This window comes from Ammodytes marinus, assembly GCF_949987685.1.
Source record: "Ammodytes marinus genome assembly, chromosome: 3".
Lineage (NCBI taxonomy): Eukaryota > Metazoa > Chordata > Actinopteri > Uranoscopiformes > Ammodytidae > Ammodytes > Ammodytes marinus.
This window is the reverse complement of record NC_137232.1, coordinates 8,174,148-8,194,537: the sequence shown is the minus strand read 5'-3', so window position 1 is coordinate 8,194,537 and position 20,390 is coordinate 8,174,148. Positions and strand designations below refer to the sequence as shown.

Here is a 20,390-nt window from a genome sequence, read left to right as displayed (position 1 = left end):
CAGGTCTACCTGGGACTGCAGCGTGAACATTAAGTGACAGTTTGCAGTCTCTCTGCCCAGAAGGCTTTTACTGTTTGTATATAAAATGGACTGGCTTTATTATATTGGAACTTAACTGTTAGTATTCTGTATTCGGCTATTGGGATTTCCTTGGGAGTTGGGACATTTACATTCTACAGTTAAAAGAAAGAAAAAAGAGCCTGTTTCCCCATACTGTGTTGTTGAATCACTTCCATTGAAGAACAATTGAAAAGGCAAAATGCTTTGCTTTAAATATTGCTTGATCAAAAAAAAAAATTTAAATTATAAATTCTAATTATTTAGCATCACATCATTGAAAAAAATCCCGAACATGAAAATACTCATAATTTCAAAAGTGTAACTTGCTTGACACAAGATGTCTCCCATACATCACTGAATTATATATGCATTCTCAGTGCATGATGTGAACCTGAAGTTTCCTCATCACATTTGCGCAACTCTCTTGTCTTCCAGAGTGTGTGTGTGATGACCAAAAATCCTGCTTGTACATCGACTCAAATATAAGGTGAACACATACAGAGGAACGTTCCCTTTTCAGCCCAAACATCATTGTGCACCGTGAAGCTCAGACAAACCAAGTGGAGAAACAAAGGTTTACGAGTGCAGGGGGACTGTAAGACTTGGTTTTAGGCCAACAAACAATAGCCTACATACCTACAGTATACCAGAGGTTTATTCTTGACTTGAGTGTAGAGGTCTTTGAAACTGAATCTCAAAATGCTTTGGGTATTCATGCTTAGACATGACATTAGCAGATAATAGAATTAAACAGTTAAGTGAATAATTAAAATATGAGCAATTCAAAATAATAAATAAAAGTAATACATTACACCATTATATTTATACCATCAAGACTGATAGCGTCCTTCCATGGGGTGCATTCAACCCATGTTAAATCTTCTCTGCTCGCATGGGCTGAGGACCTGAGTTCCCGCATCCATCACACAGCACCTGTTCTCTATCCAAACTCCCTGCATGGACCACTGAAGTAACTCCCTATCACAGATACCGCACGGTGGCGCAGTAGAGCGACTGAAACGGAGCCCGGCTTTTTCCTTTTTTCCCCCTTTTCTGGAAAACATCAATGGGGAGAGTGGATTTGCATGTCCGGCCGCCTGTGCCAATGGGCGCACTTGGAAGGCTGGGTTAGCGGGTGGAGCCGGGGGAAGCAGCCCAGTAAGTGCACAGTTAACAACCAAAGCATCCGACATTACTACAGAAGGACCAATTCTCACCGAAATCTCCCTTGAATCGCTCTTGCAATCTTTTTTATTTATTAATTTTTTATTTGTGTGTGTTTGTTTTTGATGTGTGTATGTGTGCGCGCGTTCCTGCGTTTGTGTGTGCGCTGAGACCAGGTTGATTTGCGGATCCATACATCGCCTCCACACACACATCGCCTCTCCACTGTGCGGATGAAGAAGATTGTGTGATCCAATTTTTTTGCAGATCATTCTCGTGTAGGCTCCGATACATTTCCGCCCGGGGTCCTGGATTTACACAGAGGAGCAGCGGGATCCAGCCGCGATCATCGGTCGTTCTCTTGGGTGAGTTGACTGGTTTCCCGTCCGATCTTGGCATCCCTGTTTAATACTGTCACTTCCAGCGCTATTTTGAAGCCCTAGTAACGTCTTTATTGGGACTCAATACACGATGGAGACGTGCGTAATCCACTCGCAATGTTAATTGGATGCTTGATGCGTGAGTTTACAGGGCGATGGTTAATGTTTGGACACAACAGCAACGGGTCTTTGGGGACGGATATGGCCAGTGGTGGGCCCATAGTGTGTGTAAAATGAATGAAATGTGGCAGCTCCAGCATTTGATAGCGGGTTACATTATCTAAACCATCACGAAAGAGAAACAATTGCATTCTGTTTAGGACTGTGATATGCTCTTATACCAAACAACCGGCACACTGTCTCAATGTAATGACCCTATGATGGGGGTGATGGGAAGTCTCCCGTGATGCCATGTAAGATAAATAAGCTGTAACTTTATATGCCTATATGGAAATGCAGCGCGTAATTATGACCCATATGACGATTATGGCCAGGAATGTAATGTTATTACGTCATTACTGGCGTGGGAAATGACAGTGTTATATCGATTGAGCTGTAAAGAGAGCCGTTGATCGTTGGATAATCATTGGTTAATAGGTTTGCGGTGCTGGATGTATAGGTCTGTCTTTTCTCCGCCGGGTCAGCGCGTGGCCACTGAAACACGCGCCCCGAGTTTGAATATGCACGACCATAAATCTAACCTGTCTGCCGGATCCTCACTGTCTCTCGCCATATTGCGTCATGCTGTGTGGGGTTATTGTGATTTTCGGGGTTCGGTTGCATCATTTACCGGCACAAATTCTTTCCTCTCTTTTGTTGAAAATGTAAAGAAAGTGCTGCAGCTAATCGTGATCTCTCCCACATTCAGAAACGCATAGAACGTGATAATTAAGGCAAGTAGGAAGGCATTGAATTGAGTTAGAGACTGGTGGCTATAGGCTACAGAGCGTGCACACACACACACACACACACACACACACACACACACACACACACACACACACACACACACACACACACACACACACACACACACACACTTCTTGGCACACGCCTGCCTATATGGGCCCAGTAAATGCATGGTGAAGCTCTTTTGTCCTTTCGAGCTCCATCTGTTCCATGACATGGCATTCCTCAGACAGCCAGTCATGCTGTTAGGGGGTGGTCTACCCTGACCCACTGCTGCCTGAGGAGAGACACACGTAGAGTCCAATGGGGTGTTTTAAGAGAGTAGGGGTGTAGAGGGCTCAGTATGTGTCTCAGCTCTCAAGCCCTGGACCACCTGCATAGACAGCTCCTGGGCCTGGCTGGAGGCTTTGACGTAGTGTGAAAGTGAAGCACTAAATTAGGTCTCTGCCATTAGGCTGTGGGGATGGCTATAGGTTGGGTATGGAGCTGAAGTTAGAGGAAGGCCAGGAGGACTGCGTATGGTAGAAAGCTAATGGATTTAATGTGGAACCTGGGGCTGGAGTGAGTCATCGTTTGGTAGGGTCTACACAGCTGCAGGGCTAAAGAAAGTCTTGGTTTCTCCCATACATGTGGCTGTAGGAAGGCTAGATTTAGTCTGGTGCTGGGGCTCAAGGGCGCCAGGGTTAAAAAGAGCTAGGTTTGGACCAAAAACGGGATTATATAGCTTAGAGAAAGGTTAGGTGCGTTGCTGAATCAGGATTTGAGGAAAGCCAAATTCAGATTGTAGATGGGGGCCTGTGAAATCAAGGGGCCTGCTGCATATAAATTAGCTCCGATGTAGCTAATCACTGTTGCAAGCCAGTCACAATCACAACCAGAACATAATTACACCGCCCCCATCCCCGCAGCAATACACACACACACACACACACACACACACACACACACACACACACACACACACACACACATATAAGTGCATACACACACACACACTCACACACACACACACACACTCTCTCCATTTCCCCTTAGACCATTTCCCCTCTGCCACTGACTGCTCTGATTGCTGCATTAGGACTTGGCTGTCTTTTGTTGTCCACACACACACACACACACACACACACACACACACACACACACACACACACACACACACACACACACACACACACACACACACACACACACACACACACACACACACACACACACACACACACTCACACTCACACTCACACTCACACTCACACTCACACTCACACACACACAGAGTGCAGCTGAGACCACAATACAACGGGGATCATAGGTCACCCAGCTGGCCAATCAGGGCTCTGTCTGGGCCGGTTGGCGAAGAGGAAGGCGTGGCCCCCCTTTGTGCTGGTCAGGGTGGGTCTGCTAAACAAGCGGCTCCACTTCCAGCCCCCCCCCCCCCCCCCCCCCCCACACCCCGCTACCGCCGGCAACCACCACTGGGCTTCCTGTAGTAGACTGCAGGCCTGAAGCTGGTCCAGTTTACAGGTAGGGCTCTCATACTGATTAATGACTGGACCTAGGATTTGTAATCAACTGATTCTATAAAACTTGAACTCTTGAGCCTCTCTTGGAGAAAGAACACAAGCACAGAAAGTTGGCTGATAGTGGGGATGATAGTGGATTTACAGTGTGCTCCATTGGTGCTGTGCTTGCATGTTCTGTGCATTTTTAGTCTGTGTGTGTGTGTGTGTGTGTGTGTGTGTGTGTGTGTGTGTGTGTGTGTGTGGAGGGGGTTTGGGGGGGGGGGGAGTGTAAATGGATGAAACGAAAGCCTGCAACTAATACCCTTAAATTGACTTCAGTCAGAATTCTATTTCTGGTGGGTGGGATTAATTAGACAAATGGAATACGTTAATGAGATTTAAAGTATTTAATAGATGGTTTAGGAGAGGAAGGATGGGAGGAGACGAGTGGAGGAAAGAGGAAGTGCTGGAGACAGAGTATAGAACACTGAGGGGGGAGATAAGGAGAGACAGAGAGAGAGAGAGAGAGAGAGAGAGAGAGAGAGAGAGAGAGAGATTGAGGCTGTAAAAGAACAGGTAAAGAGAGAGAGAGAGAGAGAGAGAGAGTGAACAACAGAAAGAAACAAGAGAAAGGGAGTGCGAACAGTGTGGAATTGGCCATCAGAGATGCTGGAGTCTGTTTGATCCCGGGACACAGTCTGTGAAGCTTGTGGCAGAAAACTCCTCACCTCCTCGGATGTGATCAAGTCAGCCTGAACACAGAAGATGTGTCTCTCTCTCTCTTTCGCTCTCTTTCTCTCTCTCTCTCTCACACACACAAACACAGACACACACACAGACACACACACACACACACACACACACACACACACACACACACACACAAAGCCTCAATTCCTCAATTCCAACTCTGCCGTCTGTGGCTCTAAGTGCCTACAGTATGTGCTGAGTGGAGTTATCTGATTTCTGCAGGCTAGTTAAATGCAAGCGCTCCTTTCCCCTCGTATACTTCTATTACTGCACACGCTAATGGCATGCTCGCGGTGCAAAGACACAGGGCCTATTGCTTGGCCTGCGTGTCTGCCTGTGTGCATTCAGTGGATGCGCTCTCCTTGCCGTGCGTTGTGCCGATCTGGATTGATAAATGATCAGAGCGGTGGACTTGAATGCCTGTCTAGTGGACACTCATGTGTGAAGGCGGTGATTTGTGTTTTTTTTTTGTCTATGGGTTTGACCATGCGTGTGTGTGTGTGTGTGTAAGTGTATGCGTACGCCTGTTTCCCTGGCAATCAGCATTTTATTTCTTTGCTTCAGCGGCGTTTTTCCCTGCAGATAACAAGGAAAGTGGGAATGGGTCTCTTTCTAGGCAGTCACAACTCAGAGCGGGGCGCTCATCCCAACTAATAACTGTCACTTTGAGCTGAGCAAGGGTTGCATTTTTTTGGCTCATTGGCCTCTGATTTATTTATTTTTGGAATGGCCTATTTCAGCCCGTATAGCTGTTAAAGCTCAAATGCAACAACTCAATAAGGGTCGTGTTGGTATAAGAAAAACACAACTAAAATGGTACAAAAACCAGCCTCTGAAACACCACACCCCTCATCTGATCTATATCATTTCCCCCTTTAGCAACTGCTTTGCTTGCTGCTTGTCGATTTTTTTTATGCATACGGTTTGCCCCAAATTACACCTAGAACCTATACAGTGAATGCCCAATGCAGAATGCTTTTAACCCTGTAGCTCCTCCTGCAGTGTCAACACACTTGTGTGTTGCCTTTGCACGATTCCTACAAAACAGAGAAGGCATAACACAGTCCCAGTGTGAGAGTCATGGTCCAATGACTTTTCCAATTACCAAATCACTAATCATCTCTTCTTTCCATTTCTCCACTGGTTAAGAACAAGGAAAACAGGGAAAGGAAAACCTTAGCTTTCACGCTGACAATTAGATGAGTGGATCCCAACTCATATTTCCGTAGGCTGGTTTTTCAAGCAATGACATATTATTTGTTGTAATTATGAGAAATGTTGAGAGGAACGCTGTCTACAAACAATTTCCTTAGATCTAATACCTGATAGAAGAGTATAGCTGCTTTTGGTCAAGTTATATAGAAAGTGTAGCAGGAAATACGTGCAAAACAGCATGCACATGTTTTAACTTTCCCTGGATTAAAAGAGACCATGATTGCATGTACAGGATTGGCTATAAGTGGAGGTAAACGAGCCCAGATGGCCTGTTTGCACTGTAGTGCATCAGAGGAACCCTGGCATGGATGTGTAATCTTGTGTTATTTACAGTACCTACAGCCCACTCACCATGGCTTTCCACTGCGCTTACAATTCAAAGCCAGTGTGCATGTGGGAAAAAAAAGCACTGTTCAATATGAGGCTGGCTTCACCGCTGCACTATTTCAGAGTGACGCAGAGGGAGAGAGATTGTTAGGGACAGACAGAACCCCAAGTTTAAATCTTCCAGAGAACAGAGGGGCCCATTCACTGTGCTATGTGAAGAGTGGAGAGGGAGGGAGAGAAAGAGAGGGATGAAGAGAGAAAGAGAGGGAGGCCAGAAAGAGGGAGGAAGAGAGAGAGGGAGAGAGAAAGGTGGCAGGGAATGAGCTGGGGGTGGAGGAGCGGTATGACAACACTTAAAGACGTTTTACGGTTGATGGCATGCATCTGTGCGGTGTGGGTTGTATAGCACCACAGGCCTGTCTGAAGCAGTCACAGAGCCCGAGACAGAGTGAAGGATGGAGGACAGCTGATACTAGTCTTCTGCTGATAGAGGACTACTGTATACTGTATAGGACACATATAGGAATCCAGCCCCATGTGTGTGTGTGTGTGTGTGTGTGTGTGTGTGTGTGTGTGTGTGTGTGTTTGAAACAGAGGGGGGAAGTTTACGTTTTATGTGGGAAAGCAGCCACAAGTTCTTTAATTTGTTTTTGGTACGCATCTATACCGTACGTGTCTCTATCTATGTCTTTACATGTTATATAGAGTGAAGGAACGACACAGGGGGCGGTTCTGCTGGTATTCTGCTGACGCTTTAAATACTTATGAAATGTTAATGTTCCTTAAGCAGGGCGTATTACAGCTAGACCGTGAAATCGGTCCACACTGATAAATTAGCTGAATGTAGCTTTACTGCAGATAAATATAGTGACAACACTGGAGGCATTAGATCAGGCATTGCACAGCTCCCTCTGCAGCCACAAAAAGCTTGAAACAGCCTTTTTCATAATGCACACACAGTAGTACTCCTCAAGACCTGCAAACACACTTTGATGTGTAAAAACAGCTCCACCAGCTCCACTTTAATAACCATTATTGTCAGATTGTGTCAGACTCTCAAATAGATAGCAGTATTGACATCAGAATTAGTCAGGATATATTGCTTATTGTCTAACACCCAATAAAGAGACACCTTGAGCTAGCAATTCATTAAAAATAGAATACCAAAGTTCACTGTCCCCGTTGTTAATCATACGACTGCAACTACATTGTTCAGCTGCAAGCGACAGTCAGTGTGTTATTATTAATCTGTTTTAATACATGTAGTAACTTTATGGATCAGCCAGAACCCATGTGTCCCTCCTTTTTAGCACTTTTGTCTTTGGTCACAATAGTAAATAAGGGTTGTTTATTCCTTCACCACCATCAATCAGGTGTTTCACTGTGTGGCCTTGATGTGATCATAGGGTGTGTGTGTCTTTTTAGCAGGAGCCAAGAAGAAACTGAGAAACTCCATTTGATGGCAACACGTTCAACTAAAGTAAATCATCGGGGACCACACTGACCAAATAAAACTCTATTGCTGGACATCAGTCATTGCTTTCGCTTTGGCACCAAGAAATGTGGGTAGTGTCAGCAGCAGTAGTATATTTCCTTTGGCTTTGGGGACAGTTGATGTGACATACTTTTGTAGAGTTGACTCCCCACCATGCTAAAGCTCATCACCAATGAAACCAGGGGGAAGACCTTTTATTCGTTTTTTCCTGGTTCATCGACCCTTAACAGGTGTTACTGTAGGTTTTTTTTTATTTTTTTCATTTTTTTGGCATTTTCAAGCTTTATTAGATAGTACAGAGTTGAAATGGGGAGACAGAGAGAGAGAGAGGGGGGATGACCTGCAGTAAAGGTCCACGGGTCGGATTTGAACCCGCGACCACTGCAACGAAGGCCGGAGCCAATATGGTACGCGCTCTATCCACTACGCCACCGGAGCGCCCCGTTTCTGTAGGTTTTACTGAAGGTTTTACTGTAATACATCCACTTGTGTCAAGGGAAAGTGAAGACCCTCTTGCAAGCAGCAGGTGTTGTCATTCTTTCTGGGGCCATGTTTGTTGCTCCCCTCCCTCCTAACAGTCTGCTTGTAAATGTGTGAATGTGCCAGCGGAAGGCTTTTGGTTTCTAAAACATTTTGCTCTGTTTACCGGTGCTGTGACTCACGGTTGCTATGGCGCGTATAGCTCTGACAGTAACACAGCTGATTAGGAGCATCTGACTCCACATGACTGTACTTCTCTCTTTCTCTCTCTCCCTCCCTCCATCGCTCCACCGCTCTTGGGTTTTCTGCTTCTTTCCTCTTGCCTTGCAGTCTTTTCATCTACACCCATCAATACTTTTGCACTTCTTTTCTTTGTGTGCACTCAGAATAGCAAGTGTCACTAACTCGTATTGGTCTGTTTCTTTTTTCCTCGCTACTCTTTGTTTCATTACACCTCCCCCCCCTGGTCCCTTGGGTCTACAGATCTCTCCAGCCCTTTATTCTAGGCCTCTATACCTCCATATAGATTTTCTTATCGCACACAGTGGCCCCCTTTTCGCTGCTCCCTCTCCTCTTTTCTCCTGCTCTCCTCTCGGTCCCGTCCCTCTGTGCCTCTGTGTCCTTCTATCATGTCCAGCTGTGCTCCAGATGTGGCCCCACTCCTCCAGCTGTTGGCATCCTGGTCCTGAAGAAGAAAGAGTGGACCGAGGAGGAAAAAAAAAAACACAGGCGTAGTAATCCCCGGAAGGATTAAACAATATCACAAAGAAAGATAAGAAGAATATAAAGAAAGACAGTGAAATTATGAACTGTAACCTAGCACTGGGACATTAATACCCTGCCAGTCTAAATGAGATCAAAACGCCAGACTAGTCATATGTGATTTAAAAGAAGGCAATCATATTCACTTTAGAAGGCTAAGCACCACACAGACACACTGCAAAAATCCCCATTGGAACATTATAGCGATGCCACAGGAGATGAAAGCACACCATTATAAGTAGTGTAAGGTCACTGTTGAGGAGCCTATACTACCACAGACAGACATTACTGTAAGTCCCTTTGAGGACATTTAGGAGGCTCGCATTCATTAGAACCCGCATCACAGTGATGCATGGTATATCTCTTTTCCTGAGGACTCCAAATCATCCACAATGGGTTTCTCATGACAGCAGCTATTTGCCGGAGGCAGATGGATGAGGCTGCAGGCCAACGAGGAGAGAGGTGAGGAGGAGACAGGGTGTGTGTAGGTGCTGGAGAGATGGACAGAGCAGAGCAAGAGGGGCGGATGAAAGGAGTGGAAGATGGAGGAGGGAGAGGTGTCTTGTTTCGCCGGTGAAAATGCCACCACTACTACAGCCCCTGTGAAAAAAAGACACAACCGTTTGGAATTGGTTAGCATTTAGAGTGGATTGTTCCTGTCGTGACTGCTTATATGCTGTGAGGTAAATGCTATGTGAAAAGGCCAATCGAGAGCAACATCTTGATAGATTGTAGGCCATTTCAGCTGAACCCTATTGGACTATATAGTGCTATTAGACTGTGCCTAACCTCTCCACACTGCATGCACTCTTTTCCTCCTCTTAATTTTTTACAATCCCCACTGTCTTTTGCCAATTTCCTCTCAGCCCTCACTTGTTAGAAAGCGCCCCGTGTGTGTTCTAGTCTACTCTATCTCTCTCTCAGTCTTCTCCCTTTCCTCTCTAAACATCAATTTCTCCATCCATCTCACTCTGGTCTTGTCTGCCTCTCCCGGTCAGGGGAAGTGGCAGTTGCTGGCTGCTGCCTCCCTGAGGAACAGAGCTGCCTTTGTCTGTCTGCACTGTATAGGAAGATGAGTAGCCGGTCCACCCAGTCAGTCCAGCACAGCCCTAGTACAGGGATTCAGGGTTTGACTGCGGACTGCGGTGAAGCCACCCACCCAGAACGCCTGTAAATCAGCCAGCACACACTCAAGCCAGGGCCTTCCCCCGCCCCGTCTGTTTAGCTGAGCCAGCCCCAGTCGCTCAGGTGTTATGTTAGGCACTCGCATCTATTAGGGAGAATGGATGGGAACAGCACGGTGGTGGAGACGCTGACAGACAGACTGCAGAAGACCTTGGTTTTTAGTGTTTTCCAAAGCAGAAGCGCTGCCATTCACAAACTCCCTCTGCTCACTTGAACAAATTCTTCCACAATGTAATATTAATGCAGCCCAATTTTATTGAATCATGCCATGAATTCAGAGTAACCGGTGGGAACTGTCAGATGTTTCCCTGTTGAATGAAATTATGAAATGGTAGGCTGTATTTCTCTCCTGACTGTGGACTAGCCATAAAGCAGCAAATTGATATTTTGTGTGTGATTTAGAAAAACTGAGTTTCACACACACAGATATGAGAGGCAAGGGATTTTGAGTCTTTTGGTTTACTGGAAACCTAAGAGTGTGAGGGCCACGGGAGATACAACATGAGAGGAGGAAGTTTTTCTTCAGTACGCACTTTAGGAATAAAATCCAAATGTCGACAATAGAGTGAAATATAATTTCTTTTATAATTTGACAGAGCAAGACTGAGGTATTACTGCAGTTATTAGTCGAGCTTAGAGGACGTCTCATTTTGGTAAATCTGAGGTTGTAACCCATTGTCTCCATTATGACGATGGCCAAAGGTGCATCGTTTGTCATCTAATGATTGGACAAAAATCAAATAATCATATTTTCCACATTACTGTTCTCTTATGATTATGGTTGTTCTGAGGTTAATGCTATTTGATTAGTCTTAGTCAAATAATACGTCTGTTTCTTCTTCCGCCAATGTTTATGTTCATTTAAGACCCATTGTCTCCATTATGACGATGGCCAAAGGTGCATCGTTTGTCATCTAATGATTGGACAAAAATCAAATAATCATATTTTCCACATTACTGTTCTCTTATGATTATGGTTGTTCTGAGGTTAATGCTATTTGATTAGTCTTAGTCAAATAATACGTCTGTTTCTTCTTCCGCCAATGTTTATGTTCATTTAAGAGGTGACACTTTCAAATCAAAGGAATTAAAACAACAGAGGGGCATAAAGAAGAGATACCAAAGGAGGCACACAGAACAATCATCAAACTACTACAGCATCTTTCTCGGCAGTGCTGTTTTCTTTTGTTATCCGTCTGCACAAGCTCCTACATGATCACACTCCTTTCTCCCCAGCCCTATCCCTCTAGCCATGGGTTCTGAAACCAAAAACATCCAGTAACATTGATTTTCTACCACATTTCAAAAGCTGATACTACTTTACATCATCACCGACAATATGAGCCCTTTCTGATTTTGCTTCCAAAGCTTTGGCTACACTCTGTAATAATGACTGTACTGGCACGATGGAATCTAGACTAAAGTGCTCTCTCTCTTCCTCTTTCTCTCTCTCTCTCCCTCTCTCTCTATCTTTTTGTTAGTTATCTTTTTAATGGATGAGGCTCCAGACACCTCAGGCTTCAACAAGCCTTAACAAGGGGGATCAATAGAAAGTATATAAGACTGTCCTCCCACAGGCTCTCACCTCCCATCACACAGGATTATTGTTGGAGGTGCCAAGGCAGCGGTGACACCCGGGCCCGGCGCGGAAATGATTTGATGTAATAGGAACAGTATGGTGTGATGAGTGTGGAGACTCTCTCTCCCTTCATCTCTCTCTCTCTCTCTCTCTCTCTCTCTCTCTACTTGTAACAGCGCCACTCACTCTTCTGAAGTCAATCTGTCAGGGGAGGTGAGCGCACATTTGCCATTCTCTTTTTAGCCTCCCTTCCGTCCCTAGCCAGACATCAACCCCTTGGTCCCTGTGTTCAAAGGGTGGCACGAGGGCAACAGAGTGTGTAGTGTCTGGGTGTAAGAGAAGAAAGACAAGAGGATGGGGTGGGGGGGAGACTATGAGTGGTTGTGAAGAGGAGAATCAAAAATAAATGGTCGGACTCAGTCATGTCCTGGAATCGTCCAGTTCACCAGATGGCTGCTTGATAAGTGCAGAGACGACAGACCAAGACACACCAGACGCTGTTTCTGTGTGTGTGTGTGTGTGTGTGTGTGTGTGCGTGTGCGTGTGCGTGTGCGCGCGCGTGCGTGCATTTTTTTTTGTGTGTATGGGTATTTTTGTGAGTGTGTTTACATGCTATCTGTCCTATGTCGCTTGCTGTGCTCCACATAGGGAATGGCTTATTGCTCTTGCTCTGCATTCCTAAGCGTCAGAGGGAAAATCTCAACCTCTTTTAACCCCCACTTCTCAGCTGTAGGCCAGCTTTGAAGTCGCCCCCCCTTTCTTTTCACTTTCTTACTTACACACACACACACACACACACACACACACACACACACACACACACACACACACACACACACACACACACACACACACACACACACACGCACCCTTACACACAGTCATTTTCCTCACATGGATTTTGTTTACATCTAGCAGCCAGCTGAGCTCCCATAGCACCCCATGTCTCTGATAGAGGCTTTATATGGAAGAGATACTGTAGGCATGTTGTCTAGCTGAGTTGTTTGCGAGCTGTATTCATATGGGATGATGTAGTCAAAGAGCTACAACACTTTTGACACAATTGCACTTTGAAAGATTTGTTGAGGTGGTTATAATGTGCCGGTTTCTTATTCTATCCATTTGCTTTTCCCTGGAGACTTATTTTGACGGACAGATGCCCACAGTGCCTGTGACGTTTACAGCTGTGTATGTATGCTGTCTCTGCCTATCTGTTGTTGTCTGTTGCATTGCTATAATCTCTTGATCCCTGTATTACCTTTATCGTATTGTAACTCCTAGCATGAAGCGATACTATTAGCAGTGGCGCGTATAGAAACAATTATTTATATGCATTATGTATACATATCCATACATTACTGTGCACTGCCTTTTGCATTACTCTACTACACTCTTTACATTCTGTAACGGCTGGACAGGGAGGACACAGGCGCAGAGACAGTACCAGTTTAAGAGGGTTTATTTAGAAAGGAATCTGGGGTTTTGGGCCGGGCTCTGGAGTGGCTGACAGGCATGGGGGTCCAGGGGAAGTGCCAAGGGGAGAATCCGGGGAGACGAGCAGAGGCAGGCAAGAGCAGGCAGGCAGAGGGCTCCAGGGAGGGAGAGCTGGCTGACGAGGGCTGAAGCTGGTGGCTGGAGTCAGGCTGGGAGACTGTGGCAAAAAAAGAACAGAATTTAGCAACAAGCTAAATGCAGGCGGAACTACAAAAGGTCTAGGTGGCTGGAGAGTTACTGACTGGGTAACAGAGTTTACAATCTGGCAGTGTCTGGAAGGTAGGGCCGGGTATATGAAGAGCAGTTGATTGATGATTGATGGCAGCTGTGAATGCTGGTAACTGACTCCAGCACACCTGACTCCAACCCTGCAATTACACCAGAACACAGACAAGGGTAAAGGGGAAAAAACAACACAAGCAGGATCATGACACATTCACTCTTAGGTTGCGTTCCGAATCGCATACTTTCTACTATATAGTATGTAGAAAAAAGAATTAGGATGTCCCGATTCTTGTGGCCAGATTTAGAATGGTTAGAAGTACCCGGATGTCCTACTTCATGCGGCCAAGATTGTTAGTGTTGAAAAGTGCATCCTATTTGGGCGATTCTGACCCACAATCCAGTGCGCACGTGAAGTGACGTCACATCGACAAAGCCTCCATATGAAAACAAACGGGGATGCGATGGATATAAAAGCAAGAGGCAAGATCAAGGCGCAATGTTATGATGAAATAAGAGAGTAAAGTATGTCCCAATAGTATGCCTACTGCATCCTAACTAGATTATTTTTATCGTCGGATGTAGTATGTAGAATAGAAAAAAGAAAGAGTATGCGATTCGGAACGCAACCTTAGTTTTTCAACTCAAACCCCTCAGTGCACATCTAAAACCTCGGCTAACGTACGTGAAAAAAATCTTTTAATCCAAGTGCTCGCCCGAGGCTTCAGCTTTGCAAAACCAAAGTTAAGAGAGATGTGGTTAGGCCTCCCCAGAGTGCTGTTTGGCCTCCTCCTCCACAATTTTATGAGAAATGCTATAAAAAAAACACAGCGTTCTATTAGTGTTATCTGTTATGCATCATGTACAAGGGTCATATTCTTCTTTGATACATATATTTTTAAAGACATTACCTTTCTATATTTTCCTCTATCAACGTTGCATCTTGAAATATATACAAGTGTTGAGTATCATGAAACTAGAGACAATCAAACATGACAGTATAAAGGGATGAACTAATTGACACAGTTAAAGTTGAAATTTGGGTTAAATACACCAAAAATACACAATTTTCTGTTCTCAAAATGTGTTGTACAGGTGGGCTCTGTGTATTTGTAAGGCATACAGCGTGAATGGATGCATGGCTCTATGTAGGTCTATGTTATCTAATGCAATCTGTCCCTATCTAATATTCACACTACTAACGCTTGAGGGTAAAGAGACTGGGGAGAGGGAAAAGAGAGGAGAGGACGTCGGCTGCCAATAAACAGACTCACTCTTCTTGGAAGTCTCCCGTCTCTAAAAGGGAATCCTACTCAAAACAGATTTAATACACAGATGCATACAGTATGCACTCACACTCTGGCAGACCCTGTTGCACTCAGTTAGCCAGTTCAGTATGTCTGCACACTATGCGCTGCGGGCACCAAACAACTTCACATTCATGGGAAATCTGCATGTGTTTTGCAAGTGGCTTCATTGGGACAAAAGAAGAGATCAAATGAAACAGATTACCTCAAGTTAGACTCATAAGAAATAATAACTAAGGACTATTTTTTCAAACTTTATTAACATTAAACTTAGCATTGAGTGGCCTTTATTTTGGAATATTTCATATTACTGAGGAATATTTAAGATATTATGATATCAACTTTAAGGGGCTCTAGAGACATGATTTGATTACATGACGAGAAGCTTTAAACTGTTATGGTGCTGCTGTGGGTCAAAGCATGGCCATGGACCAATCATACCTATTTAAAATCTAGGTATACACTTTTATGGTGGGTGGGTGGTAGGATGGCCTTGAGGAAAGAGGGGCCTAGCATTAACCATCAGGTCGCTGGTTCAATCCACAGCACAGGACAGGAAGGTGTTATTTGTAAAACTAGGGTGTGGCTGGTACAAAATCTATCTCGCCACCATCTCTACCATTGTGTGTCCACTAAACCCCCAACTGCTCCAGGGATGCTGTACTATGTCTGACCATGTATAACGTGTACCCCGTCCAAAGTGTGCTATCTTCAGATGTAGCCTTGTGTTAATTGACACATGAAGTAACTTAACTTTTCTTGTGACTTATAGGATGCCAACATGTAGACATAGTTATCCCCCTTAATCTGTGATAAAAGACATTGTATTTCCCTCTGACAGACTCTCTGTTTCTAATTAAGACAGTGACATAAATTTCACAGTGACTTCTCTCTGACTTTGCCAACTTCTCCTCTTGCCTGATCCTGCTTGTAACTCTTGCTACTCCAATCAATGCCCTGGCCTTGCTCTTCCTCTCTCTCTCTCTGCTTTCTCTTTTCTTACTCTTCTCATTCTCTTCCGACGCAGCAGATTCATCCCCGCCAGCGACACACCAGTGAAAAACAAGAACAGAGCTGGAATCAATCACTGCACAAGATTTAATGTTAGCTTCGAATAAGCATTTCTGAAGCAACGCTGGCTGCATCAGACGAGTAAACTTTTTTTTTTGTGGGGGGGGGGGGGGTTGTTTTAAATCAGAGCCGATCGGTGCTGATTCGCACTGGGCCTGAATGCAGATTATAATGGAGGAGGCGGCAGAGTGGGAGAGGGAGGGGGTGAGATCCATGACTCAGCCTCCCTCTTACAGGAGGCTTGATCGTTGAAATATGAGATCCACTGTTGGCAGCGCGGAAGGTTTTTTTTTTTCCAGAGGATCGCCTTAATGGATGATGATTCTTCCAATAAATTTGACGTCGTTATGCCATATAATTCGGCACAAATGTTTTATTTGTTCTCGCATAAGTTTTATGACATTTACTGTATTTACTGATTGTCATAACACAACATTACGTATATATAAAAGTTGCCTATTGTTTATCGATTGCTACCTTTTAGAACCTCTGTAATGTGATACTTTCTTACAGAGCTGTAAACACATCTGCTTTAGTTCTGCTGAAGGTAATTTTGCCTACCTGCACTGCCTCACAATCATGTATGAGTCACAGGCATTCAGCTGTATTTATCTGTCCAGGGAGCCTGTGTCTGGGTCTGAAACGTTTGAGGAGGCTTGTTGTTGGAAGATGTCTGCTGGTTAAGAATACTTCCACATCTCTGGGGCTTTTGCTTGGGGCGTGGCGCTGCCTTTTACTCAAGAGTGTCTCAACACGGTTATGGAGCAATCAGAGAGACAACTCTCCTCCTACTGACAGATGGCTGTGTGTGGTGTGTGGTGTGCGTGTGTGTGTCTGTGTGCATTTCTGCCTACATTTGGTTAAGGAATATGGTTGAATGGGGGAAGGGGAAGTGGAGTTTGGGGAGGAAGAGGAGGTGGAGAAGTGTGGGGAGAGGTCAACACAGACACAGCTGGTGAGAGAGACCCCCACTACTCCAACCAGCTGCTGCCTCAGAAAGGTCCCGTCAGCAGTCCGCCTGCCTGTACGTGCCTGCCCCTATACTCTTTCTCTTTCTACACCCTCCCACCCCCCCTCCCAACCCTCCATAACCCCCCTAGAGATCTCCCTCTGTCCTGTCCCCCTGCAGACTCAGCCCAGCTGTTCCAAGTGTTCTACTCTGCTCCCCTGGCTGCCTCTATGCACCCTGACCCCCAGAAAAGAAAGAAAGAATCCCCCCTATGCATTTACAAACAAGTGTGCATGCTCCTAAGTGTGCACACATACAGATCAGCAACGCCAGATTTTGCCCAGTGGTGTAAGTGAGCCGGTGAATCACATCAAAGGTGTCTCAGGAGTGCTAGTGTATCTGTAAGGTCTACAACAGTATATGTTGGAGAGGTGATTACATACATGCCTGAGGCTGGAGTACATGCCCCATCTGGGTCTCTGGGCCCTTCAGGGTTAACTTGGTTTCTACTTAATGCCTGGCCATGGGCATCAGTTACACAGTGTATATGGCAAAGTCCCTACATCAGACATAAAAAGGCACTTTAAAAGCCACGCTGATGTTGCTCATTAACTACTAATCGTGAATACTTTACAGCACCGTTGACTATTTCTCTTCAAGTCAGCGGTTTTATTTGATCACGCTCCATATGAAAGTCAACCTGCCAAGACTTGCAACAGGCTCCAGATAGGCCTTTCATCATCCACACCTCATCACCGTGTTGTTGCCAGCAGGGAGCGGGAAACTTAGTGGTGCTGCTGATGAAAAAGTACTAATGAATTAATGAATCATTTTATTGAGGCGTCATAAACCAATAGAGGTACACAGGCAAATGGGCTTAAACTCCTCTTATATTCAACACAGAGAGAGGCAATAGATAACAACAAAGGAACGCACACACATAGCAGCACTATAAATATGTGTGTTAAGATGATACAGTAACGTAGACATAGGATAATGTCGTATCTTGATGGGTAATCTTTAACAGAAGCCTAATATGTAAGCATTTAAAAATTGTAGCAAATTTAATCAGTAATAAAATATATGCCCAAAGGTAAAACCCCAAGAAGAGTCAGTGTCATAGTATAATGGATCATATGAATTCTGGTAAAGTCTGGTTAAGTCTTAGGGTGTATTCACACAGGGAAAGTCTGCTAGTTCCCTTGCTTTGGTCCAGACCAAATAGACTTTAGATTTTGTTTGTTGTGGTCCACTTTCATATTGCCCCTTTTGTAAGTGAACCAGCACAACGAAGCAAAACCACACGTGATCTGAGGTCATTCATTCATTGGACAGACATTCTCAAAAGTAATATATTGTTCTGGGCTCCCGGTCAAACCACAACTTATCGTCCTAACAATGGCGACAACAACACTTTCCCATAATGTGAAGCTGACGGCAATTTATTAAAAAAGAAAAGGCACAGTGCTTCCTGCATTTGGGTCGGATCGAAATCCCGACAAATTCACACCACAAACAAACTGCAGCAGAGTGCGTTTGGAAACGCACCGAGACTCTTCAGCTGGGTCTCGGAGCGCTTGTTTGGTCCGCTCCTGAGTGCGATTGCTGTATTCACACCTGCCTGAAGAAGGAAGTGCACCTGAGTTCGTTTCAACCGAACCAAAAACGGCATGTGAATACACCCTAAGATAGACAATACATTTGAGCTCAGGGTGATGCTAGATTAAAAGTCCGGGGATCACAAACAGAAGTTGGCCTATTACAATCCTTGAAAACATGTAGCACTTTTCATGAAGAACCATCCATTAATGGCCAAGACATTTCACTCCATGCCACAAAGGTCCACTTCATGGTAGCTCTCCAGGAACAGACAGCAGATGACTAAATTAAATAGGATTCAGCCATGAATATCGACATGTTCTTGGCAAACCATTTAATAGTTGTTGAGATAAATTTCAGTCTGGAGTTGTGGATGGACTGACCGACAGAGCAGTAAACATCCGTGGAACAAGGCCGGTACTAACATGGCTAAAAATTGTGCTCAAATCTTGCATGTTGGAAATTCCTTGGAAGCACAAAGCCTAACATGTACACAATTTGTGGTTAATGGGATGAAACATATACAACCATGAGTATTCTATTGTGTTGGATTACGTGATGAAATGGGTAATACATCATTGAATTAATTAGCTATTTGCCATCCATTAAAAAAAACCTAAACCCAAGTTCAAATCCTAACCTATAGGCCACCCAGTCTTCACGTCACTGTCCCCATTTACAGTGGGTGCTGGGCTGGGGTGCCACACCCTCTCTCTCTCTCTCTCTCCCTCTCTCACTCCCTCTCTATCTCACTCTCTACCCCCAGTGCTATTGTTCCCTGGATGACAAGGCCCACGTGCCCCCCTATTCAGCCTCCTGGTGGGGGGTAGGCGGGCTCTTTGTCTGGTCTGCCATTGTCTCAGACACACGCTCCCATTTGACGGACACACGTGCTGTCAAAAGAGAAAGGCAGCGGAGGAGGGGCCACCGCTGGCCATTATTCCGGGCTGTGGCGGCGGTGAAAAGACGAGACGCGCTGGCCATCTGTGGTGCGTGTCTGTAATCTGTAGTGACTGGGGGTGTGTGTGTGGGGGTGAGGGGGGGGGACTGCACACAGACAGACACACAAGCATACACTTCTCAGTTTCCAAAAGAATCCCTCTCTTTTGTCTCGCCACGCTTTTCGGGGGGCATGATGCCTATTGAGGTGGCTTCCCCTTTGATTTTGATGGGGTTTTGTTTTGCTCTTAAGTGGGGTGTGGAGAGAGAACTAGAGAGAGAGAGTTTGTGTGTGTGTGTGTGTGTGTGTGTGTGTGTGTGTCTCAAAGTGGCCGATATGGTTGGGGTGAACCCTCTTTTGACTACAAGAATGTTCTGTATCCTCTCCTCAGAGTGTCTTTTGTTGAATGGCTGTATTCTAGCAACGGGCCTAAACACCAGTCCACTTGTCTTGCCTCTATGTCCGTCTCTCTTTCTCTCTCTCTCTCTCTTAATGGCCTGGGATGACCCAGCCTTTCTGAATGTCTTCACCTCCGCACTGTTTACCCTGTTTTCTTAACAAGACCCCTCCACTTCCCTTTATCTAATACTTCTGGGGGTTAACCGCTGTTTTCAGAACTGTTAGTACTGTATAGGCTCTAACATGGGGGGCAAATTTTTGGAAGTCACTGTGGGCATGTTTTCACCCAACTAAAATATGAGTATACTGGCCCAAGTTGTTGCCCAGTTGATCTCTTCTTTCTTTCCTCCTTCCTTTAATAACCGCATTCTTCCACTCCCTCACTTCCCCTTTCCTTTTGTTCTCCATTCTCCTTCAGTCCGTCTGTATGCAATTCCTTCCAATATACCAACACATCCTTCTTATCTTCTCTCATTCCCTACTTCATTGTTTGTTCACATGACCGGGCCCTTCTATCCAGTCCTCACATCAGTCAAAGAGATGTATTTGGGGAATACTACAGGCCAGGGCATGTCCCCTCAGGAGGAGATAACATCCTTTTTAT

At 45.1% G+C, this 20,390-nt stretch overlaps 1 protein-coding gene across 1 annotated transcript in view; it reads left to right on the top strand.

The window, feature by feature from the left end:
- The first annotated feature begins 1,273 nt into the window (after positions 1-1,273).
- The window catches only part of numbl (NUMB like endocytic adaptor protein), a 66,787-nt gene continuing 47,670 nt past the window's right edge, over positions 1,274-20,390 (top strand). Inside the window, exon 1 of the mRNA XM_080025025.1 lies at positions 1,274-1,589. The gene's annotated coding sequence lies outside the window, so the exon portion shown is untranslated. The remainder of the gene's footprint in view (positions 1,590-20,390) is intronic.